Below are 8801 nucleotides of genomic sequence, written 5' to 3'. Positions count from 1 at the left end.
ACTTTTGAGGATTTTTTACTTTACTGGAGTATTTCCCATTTCCAATACTTTTACTTCTACCCTACTACATCTCGGAATGCAAATATTGTACTTTTACTATTATTTGAAAACTTTAGTTGCTAGTTACTTTTCAGATATAAATTATTATATTATAAAACACACATGAACCACTTTCACCCTATTGTATACATTCTACAAGCTCACTGTGAGCTTGTAGAATGTATGTAAAAAAATTGTGCTTTTACTTTTGGTATTTTAAGTATATTTTGATGCCAATACTTTGGTACTTTTACTCAAGTAACATTTTGAACACTTTTACTTGTAACAGAGTACCTCTACATTGTGGTATTGATACTTTTACTTAAGTAAAAAAATGTCAGTACATTTTCCACCACTTCCTATAGGTAATAATCTTGGAGAAGGTCTTTGACTGCCCGGTGAAGGGAGAGAGGGAGGGAGAGAGGGGAGGGAGGAGGACGGGGTGTGAGTGTTGGTACGGGGCCCTAACGGCATGCAGGCTAGCGGAGGCATGTTCAATACTGTTGTATGGTTTCGGTTCATCAAAAGGGACTCAATGTGTGAATGTAATTTTATAATGAAATTAAATACCATTTTAAAGTAAATGACCGTGTCCCGTGTTGATGTCTTGATGTCTTGACGACTGCTGCGTATTATGCTCCAGAATGTTTTTCAAGGTTTCAGCCATAAGATGTGCTTTTTAATTTCACATATTGAGGTTTGTTTACCTTTTGCCGTATCAAAGGCATTTCTCTGTGGGTCACGTAAGGTTGGTGGTGGTAAATGCAGTGGTGGAAAAAGTACTCAATTTGTTTTACTTTAAGTAAAAGTATCAATACTGCTATATAGAATGCTCTGTTACGTTAAGTAAAAGTCCGTAATTCAAAATTTACCAAAATATTGGTATCAAAATGTACTTAAAGGACAAAGTAGGAAGTACTCATTATAAAGACTGTCCCATTTCAAGTTTTCAACTGAATGAAAATCTTTTTGAAAATAGCAGATCTACAAGTTCACAATGTGTCGCGACACATTGTGAGCTTGTAGATCGGGTATTTTCAAATGGCTGAAATGTAGGGCTGAAGTGGTTAATGTATGTTTTGTAATAATCAAAATCTAATCTAAGTTTTCAAATACTTGTAGTGGAGTAAAAGTACAATATTTGCCTCTGAGATGTAGTGGAGTAAAAGTACTGAAAACTGGAAATACTCCAATAAAGTAAAAATGTACTTAGTTACTTTACACCACTGGGTAAATGGAATAAAGACAAAAATGTAAGAAAGAGAACAAAAGATGCTACTCATCCCCTGTGTCTTGTGAAGAGTTGCAGTGAAGTCCCACCTGCCCACGAATCAGAGACGGACTGAAAGAGGGAAATAAAAGATAAAGAAATGAAATGAAAGAAGAGCTGGTAGATGGTAGATGAACTGAGTGAGGAGGAATTAGAAAAGAAGAAATTACCTTTCAAACTGAGAAACTTGGAAGGACAGGTCAATAATACCATCCACACAGAAGAATTAGAGGACATACTGTAATAAACAATTGTTAGTTACCATATATTCCCTGCCTCTTTGCCTTAAGTTACGTTATTTTATTAGGATGTAATTGATTGTGTATTGTTAAAATGCTATGGTTTGCCATAGTTTTTTTTAATTGGCATTTTTTAACCATATATGAATTTGCACCTTTATTTATATTTTGTTTATTTCTAGGGACAAACAATTCTATATTTTAGACACACTATTGTAGCCTATTCGTCAGCCCATGTGACCTGCCACCATTTGAGATAGACATCTTTACATTATATTATTTCGTCACCTTCCTAAACTAATGGCCTAATAGTAGGGGGTACTAAGCACAAAAAATGGCCAAATCGTTACGCGGCGGATAAAAGCATGAAATTTGATACAGATGTCCCTTGGGTCATCCTAAAACATCCTAGAAGGGGTGCCCAAAAAAATCTTAAACAGGAAGTGACTTATGGACAAAATTCAAAATGGCCACCTAAACTGTTGACCGTTGACTCAAAAGACACCAAAAGAATCTCCAAAAAGCATAAAATTTGGCAAATATGTCCCTTGGGTCATCCTAAGACATCCTAGAAGGGGTGCCCAAAGGAATCTGAAACAGGAAGTGAGTTATTGACTAAATTGAAAATGGCCGCCTAGTGTTGTCGATTGACTCAAAATACAACTAAAGAATCTCATAAAAGCATACAATTTGGCACACATGTCTTTTTGGTCATCCTAAGACATCCTAGAAGGGGTGCCCAAAGAAATCTTAAGCAGGAACTGAGTTATTGACAAAATTGAAAATGGCCGGTGTTACAAGCTACAGTGTTATCTATTGACTCAAAAGACAACTAAAGAATCTCATAAAAGCATACAATTTGGCATACATGTCCCTTGGGTCATCCCAAGACATCCCAGAAGGGGTGCCCAAAAAAATCTTAAACAGGAAGTGAGTCATTGACAAAATTGAAAATGACCGCCTACAGTGTTGTCGATTGACTCAAAAGACAACTAAAGAATCTCATAATGGCATACATGTCCCTTGGGTCATCCTAAGACATCCTAGAAGGGGTGCCTGAAATTATCTGAAACAGGAAGTGAGTTATTGACTAAATTGAAAATGGCTGTGTACAGTCTTGACAGATGATGCAAAATACACTCATAAAAAATAATTCATAAAAGCATGAAATTTGGTACAAATGTCCCTTGGGTTATCTGAATGCATCCTAAGGGGTGCTAAAAAAAAGTTTGAATAGTCTCTCAATGGAAAACACTCCTCCCACACGGGCTGCACTGCTACAATATTCAAATCGAGCAGCCAATCTAGCATTTGGTCCAGAAGCCTGAAAGCTATGCAATCTCTACCATCTCCTGACAAATAAATTAAAGTCGCTGATTCGTGGACACCTTTATGGACACTCTTGCCAGAGGCTGCTTAAGTTTGTAGAGAACTCAAGTGTGGCTGCAAAGCTGAGCCCTTCTGTTCGAGAAAGTGTAGATGCCGGGATGCTGGGTTACCTTGCAGAGCATTATGCCAATGTGCTGGTAATTGCGAAATGGCACACATGAATACATGTAGTTACTAAACACTAATCACAAAAAAACAGTAATGATCAAGAAGAAAATACATGAGAAGATAGAGTGTAAAACAAGCAAGAAGATGTAGAGTGCAAAATAAATAAGATGCAGAGAGTAAAATAAGAATATGCAGAGTAAGATAAGATGCAGAGTAAAATAAATGAGAATATGCAGAGAGTTAGATAAATAAAGAAGATTCAAAGAGTACAATAAAAAAATTATGCAGAAAGTAAAATAAATAAGTGATGTAGAAATGAAAACAGAAGGTAGACTACAAAATACGGCAAGTTATGCACTGCATAACCTGTCGTATTGAGTCTGCATAATATGCAGACTGCCATGGTCAACTGTTTAAACAGCCATTTAGAATTTCTTCAACATGGTCCCTTCCTAAAAAGTTTAATAAACAAGCAAACAAATAAATAACCCCTTCTAGGATATATTAAGAAGCACTCAATGTACGTACCAAATTATACACTTTTATGACGTCCCCTTATGTTTTCTTTTGTGTCAACTGCTTTTAGGCGGTCACTTCCTGTTTAAAACCTTTTTGGGCACCCCTTGTAGGATGCGTTCAGATCACCCAAGGGATATTTGTACCACATTTCATGCTTTTATGAGATTCTGTAGGTATCTTGCATCATCTTTCAACACTGTAGGCGGCCATTTTCAATTTAGTCAATAACTCACTTCCTGTTTCAGATTATTTTTGGCACCCCTTCTAGGATGTGTTAGGATGACCCAAGGGACATATGTGCCAAATTGTATACTTTTTGGAGATTCTATAGGCTTTTTGAGTCAATCGCCAACACTGTAGGCGGCCATTTTCAATTTAGTCAATAACTCACTTCCTGTTGAAGACTTTTTTGGGCACCCCTTCTAGGATGTCTTAGGATGACCCAAGGGACATGTGTGACACATTTTATACTTTTTGGAGATTCTTTAGTTGTCTTTTGAGTCAATCGACAACACTAGGCGGCCATTTTCAATTTGGTCAATAACTCACTTCCTGTTTCAGATTTCTTTGGGCTCCCCTTCTAGGATGTCTTAGGATGACCCAAAGGACATGTGTGCCACATTTTATGCTTTTTGGAGATTATTTTGGTGTCTTTTGAGTCAACGGTCAACAGTTTAGGTGGCCATTTTGGATTTTGTCCATAACTCACTTCCTGTTTAAGATTTTTTTGGGCACCCCTTCTAGGATGTTTTAGGATGACCCAAGGGACATCTGTATCAAATTTCATGCTTTTATCCGCCGCGTAACGATTTTTCACTTAGTACCCCCTACTATAAGTCATGTTTTGAGGAAAATGATATTTTTGTCTAAGTCAGCTCCTCATGACACTGGCCACCTCTGGTAAAATCGCATATCTTCTAATTGAAAACGATCATGCTGTTCCCTTTTCTTTTAGTATAATGGCCTATCTCCCTGGTGTGACTTGGGCCAAAATAGGCAATCTTTTGGTCACATGGTTTTGTGACTTAGGCCCAAAAAGTTTGGAGAAAATCTGTAAATCATTTGGCCTAAATCAGGTTTAATCCGATTTAAACCTATTTAAATCTCTTATGTGACATAACTGACAGACGGTGTTATTTTTATGTTAATAGTCATAATTTGTTATAAACGTTTTGGGTGAAATGATTAAGAAATAAGTTCGGATCAGTTTTTATTTTTTTCTGAAAAACGTAAAAAAAAATACTGAGGCCATTAGTTTAAGAAGGTGACGGTCATTTTGTCAAAGTCCTCGTTGAATTTCACCATCACATATTTCTAGTAGTCTGGTGTAAGAGTGCGAATCACCCTTTGTATCAGAACAACACAATCTTCTCTCATTGCTCACTGAAGAAGAACATATATCTGTACTAAGTTTCTCTGGAACCTTAAACCCACCGTGAAGTCCACATACATGACATTCATGTTGTGAAATGTGCTAAACTGAAGAAACAGGTTCAAGATTGGGACCTTTGAGAAGGCAGCGTACAAGGCCATGACTCAGGACTGCTGCTTCGTCTGTCGATGTTCACAACGGCCTGGCATGGAGCCTTTCAAATGGGACGACCATGTACAAGGCATTCAGTGAAGGACAAAGTACACAACCCCATTACCTGAGTCAAAATATAGATACTGCTGGTTAAATATTACTCCACTACAAGTGACAGTTGTTCAGTGAATCTTTCACTCGAGTTTAAGTACTGGATTACTTGCTTTAAAAAAGAATACTAGTATTCAAAAGTACATTTTGTTTTTAATAACACATTGCTATACTGTTTTCGCAATGCATTCACAGAACCTCATGACTCTTGAGGAAGAAGTTATATGGCTGATTATATCTAACCTTTATATTATACCATCACTTATAATACTTCTACAATACATTATGATATTTGACAGCTTGTAAGAGCCTAAATGTCTCCACTGGGCCTAATAGCTATTGTTTTGGTACAGCCTATCTTGTTATGGTTCAGTTTGTCCTTCAGGCAGCTACAGTATAACTATGATCTCTGCCTTGTGCTCGAGGCATTTGAAATTTGTGGGAGGCAACAGTCTGGTCACGCGAGACTATAGTCAGACAGTGGAATTGCTGCAGATGATGCAAAAATCTAGAAAAGACAACCTTAAAATCCCTTAATTACACTTCTAGCTTGATAACTGTACTAATTGAGTCAAAACTGTACCAATTGAGTCAAACTCAATTAAGTACTGTTTTAATTAACAATCGAGCAAAGCCTTAGAACAAGGTTTTTCTTTATGATAGGCCTATCAAAAATTATGTTTGTTTAATTGAATTAGTTACACTGTATGAGCAACTTTTACTGCAAGCTTGCTGACACTCTAACGTTCCAGTCTCCAGCCTCAGCCTTCATGTTATTTACCTTAAAGGTCAACTGTGTAACTTTTATTTTTATATATGTGTGTATATATAACAAAAGGGAGGAGGGCGCACACCAGTATTGGTGAGGTGCTGCTGACCTTGGTAAATAAGTATAAAAGTAAGAAAAGGCTGACCGTTCCAGGTCGAAACGTTGGTTTCCGTTTAAATAAATCCTGCATCGTGGCTACGAGTGTGCAGCCTTTTCTTTACTTTTATATATGTATATATAAACATTTATATATATATGTAAATTATATAAACACAGGGAGGGAGTGTGTTTAACAACACACACCACCTCTGTTTGTACACGCAAACCAGAAATTTTGCATAGTCGACCTTTAAGCAAATCGATGAAGTTTGGTTGTTTGGTGATGATAAAACTGAATATCTTTTTCACCTGTTTGCTTCCTTTAATAACAGCCATTATTGGCTTTTCTCTGTCCAAGGCTGTGTTTGTGTGGGTGAGCCCTGCATGCTTTACAGAGGAGAATAGTCGTCTTTTTCACCTCTTCAACACAAAGCCAGTCTGAAGTTATTGAACAAAATATTGAAATAAACTCCTGAGGCACTCAAGAGGGTAATAGATTGAGCAAAAAGTCTTAATATTTCATGGTTCGAACAAATTAAAAAACACACCAATGTGTTTCCTCCATTAACCACTTGAACCCTACATACTTTGGTGACCAGCATACCTCTGGGCTCTATACTATGCCCCCTTCCTTTTCTCCCTCTGCACCAAATCTCTAATCTCAAATCTACAAGCTCACAATGTGCCGTGTTGCAGCACTTTGCAAGCTTGTAGATCATACATGGGCAACTGGCGGTCCGGGGGCCCCATGCGGCCCTCACCTTCACTTAATGTGGCCAGTCGCAGGTTAATATCGGAATACTGATATATTATTGATTTCAGCTGTTCCAATTCCAAACATGCAAACAAGACCCACTTTAATTACTTCAGTCTATATTAGTTGTTTAATGACTAGTATTAAAATGATATTGTCTTTTTTATTTCCAATGTATTTGTATTTAAATTCATAAAGTTGACATAAGTATAACTAAATGCATTTGAAATTAAATGAAAATGTTGCTTTCAGGATTCCAATCAAAAAATCCTAGGATTCAGGATTCAAATTCAAAAATTGCAAAAATAGCAGATCTACAAGCTCAAAACAAGTTTTGAGCTTGTAGATCGGCTATTTTTGCTACTTTTGTGTGACATAGAAATGGCCAAGAATCAAAGTTGCCCACCCCTGTTGTAGATCGTCAATTTTCACCCCAGAACAGGGACGCTATGTAAGCAAGGCTTAATCGGGGCAAGATGAAACCGTAGAACCATGTCACTGTTATGAGATGTGACAAATAACATCTTGAATTTTGACAGGTGAAATGCCTGTTGAAATATTCATAATGTGTCTTTATGATAATTTAATTCTAAGAGGGTACAAATGGAAACAAATGGACCCTCACGAGTGGCCAAAAAAAAGCTTTTTTAAATGCCTTTTGAATGTCACATCTCGAGTCATTTCTGTGTGGATCGTTTATAAAGGTTGGAGTTGGTTAATGGAAACAAAACAGGAGCAAAGTACCTGTATAAGAAAGAGAGGAAAAAAAGATGCTGCTACATGAGCAATGACTCATCCTCTGTGTCTTTGTAGCAGAGCCCTGATGTCCAGCCTGTCCACTAGACCAGAGAGAGACACAGAGATAGAGAAAAAGAGATAGAGAGACACAGAGACAGAGAAAGAAAGCGATAGAGAGAGAGAGGGGGGGGGGGATTTGACAAAGATAAACAGTGAAAGTAAATTATTGTTAGGATTTATGTTATTCACTTGTTGTCTATGTAATGTTATGACTTGTTTTATGTTGTATGTATGCTTTGGCAATGTAAAACATTTTTATGATGCCAATACGCATTTTGAAATTGAAAGAATAGAGGAGTTGCAGTAAATGGTAAGTGATAATTGAGCAGTGCAGGTAGAGGGGAACAAATACAAGATTTTCTTTAGTATATCGTCTCTGTCAACCTCATAATGTCCAGTTAGAGAGACAATACTTTTCAGGATTCAAATTCTAAAATAGCCAAAGTAGCAGATCTACAAGCTCTAAATGACACCGTTTTTGCTATTATTAAAAAAATATTATTCTATTAAAATGTGTTATTTTTTAAATGACCGATTAAATTGATTAGTTCAACTAACTGATGCACCCCTAATCAACTGATCTCTCAGTTTTGAGGAAAACAAATCGCATTAACCACTTGAGTCCAATTGTAATTTGTCTTGCACTGCACAAATAGCCGACATATATGCATCTCTCTTATAGATATGATATTTTTGAAGATTTTCACATATAATCCCATGGCCAAATTAGGGAGGCCAGGTTGAAAGCAGTCTGGCAACTCATTCGGTAAAAAGGAGGGAAAAAAAGCTAAGTTTGTTTTTTCATAATCTGGCCTGAGAGATAAGCAGTGGTGGTAAAAGTACTAACATTCTTTACTTAAGTAAAAGTATCAATACTGCAATGTAGAAATGCTCTGTTACAAGTAAAAGTCTAGAATTCAAAATGTACTTTAGTAAAAGTACAAAAGTATTGGTATCAAATTGTACTAAAAGTACTCAGTGTGCAGAATGTCCCGTTTCTCAAGTTCAAAATGTATACAAAATCTTTTGAAAATAGCAGATCTATGGTGAAGCTCACAGCGTGTCGCATCGCGACGCATTGTGAGCTTGTAGATATTTTCTTGTAGCTTGTAGAGCTTGTAGGCTATTTTGTAGAGCTTGTAGGCTATTATCAAATGGCCAAAATGTATATAGGGCTGAAG

This window comes from Gymnoscopelus braueri (assembly GCF_963280865.1).
Source record: "Gymnoscopelus braueri genome assembly, chromosome: 15".
In the NCBI taxonomy this organism is placed as follows: Eukaryota; Metazoa; Chordata; class Actinopteri; order Myctophiformes; family Myctophidae; genus Gymnoscopelus; species Gymnoscopelus braueri.
This window is presented reverse-complemented; position numbering follows the sequence as displayed.